This window comes from Gavialis gangeticus, unplaced genomic scaffold, assembly GCF_001723915.1.
Source record: "Gavialis gangeticus isolate Ggan-Ray unplaced genomic scaffold, GavGan_comp1, whole genome shotgun sequence".
In the NCBI taxonomy this organism is placed as follows: Eukaryota; Metazoa; Chordata; order Crocodylia; family Gavialidae; genus Gavialis; species Gavialis gangeticus.
In genome coordinates this window covers 203,458,151-203,459,562 of record NW_017728992.1, presented here as the reverse complement: position 1 = coordinate 203,459,562, position 1,412 = coordinate 203,458,151, and the positions used below count along the sequence as shown (strand labels likewise).

At 50.0% G+C, this 1,412-nt stretch overlaps 1 non-coding gene across 1 annotated transcript; it reads left to right on the top strand.

The window, feature by feature from the left end:
• The first annotated feature begins 430 nt into the window (after positions 1–430).
• On the top strand, positions 431–503 carry TRNAK-UUU. Its single transcript has one exon. It is a non-coding gene; the product is annotated as a tRNA-Lys (tRNA).
• The last annotated feature ends 909 nt before the right edge of the window (positions 504–1,412 follow it).

Below are 1,412 nucleotides of genomic sequence, written 5' to 3'. Positions count from 1 at the left end.
ATTTCTCAAAAGGGCAGCTAGTAAGTAGCAGACACCTGAATCTGAGCCTGTGCTTGGGCAGAACCCAGTCTACCATCATGCCTTCCCACAGTAGGGGCCCACATTTTGCCTGAACAGGGACTTGAACCCTAGACCTTCAGATTAAAATCTGGTGGTCTGCCAACTAAGCTATCCAGCTCTACATATTTTATGATACCCCATTTCCAGTCTGATTCACAGGGCCTGCACCATAGTCTTGAACTCACCATGACCCCAGGCCAAGCTCAGCACACAAGGGTCTGAGCCACACAGCAAGTCCAGCTCCCAACTAATCCACATTGCAAATCCCATTTGTGAAGAGCGCTGAGCTTAGCCTGGGGAGGTGGTGAGTTAAAGCCTAGGGTGCAGGCCCTGGGAATGAGCTGGGAAATTGGCAGCTAAACTTATGTGGGCCTGGATAGCTCAGTTGGTAGAGCATCAGACTTTTAATCTGAGGGTCCAGGGTTCAAGTCCCTGTTCAGGCAAAATAATGTGAACTTATGTTCCCCTGTGAAGGCACAAGAGTGGACTGGGTTAGTCCTAAGTACCAGTTCAGATTTAGGAGTCTGCAAGATGCCCTTTGGGTTTAAGTTCCCCCCCCAAAAGAATGCAAAGTATTCTTTTTTAATGTGGAGAAATGTAAAGTGCTCTATGTGGGGAGAAATAATCCACAGCGCACAGGCTCAGTAGTGCTACACTTGCTAGCACTACATCTGAATGAGACCTGGGTGTCATGATAGACAAAAAATTAACATGAGCCACCAATGCAATGCCATGGCTGGCAGAGCGAATCAAACACTGGCATGCATCTAGTGAGGCATCTCAAGCAAGGCTAAGGCTGTCATTCTCCCTCTCTACTCAGCCTTGGTAAGACCGCAGCTGGACTTTTGTATCCAGTTCTGGGCACTGCACTTCAGAAAGGATGTGGAGAAGCTTGAGTATTGGGCATTGCTTTATTACTCAGTGTTTCAGGTGTCACGGTTTAGAACCAGCTACTCTTATGCAACAGGACCTAGTGTTGAACTTCAGGATTTTCTCCCAGCCTGGATACCTCCTCCCTGTGGCAGAAGGCCACCTCTGTTTCTCCCCCAAAACTCTGCTCTGTGACAATTTGGTTAGGATGGGACCAGCAGAGGATACACACCTTACCCTATCTCTTTTGGTAACCTGATCTGGATACTTTCTTGAGGGAGGGGGGAAACCCGCTCCCTCTGCCTATGTGACTGGTATCACATTCGGGGATTTGGCCATAGACTAACCAAGCAGCTGACACCGCTGCCTCCACCTGGTAAACCTGTTGGGGTTGGGGGAGGGTAGACAGAGGGACGTGGAGGAGGGAGGGATTGGGGATGGGGCTGGGACAAGCTCCCCAGCTGGGGCAGGGTGGTGTGGGA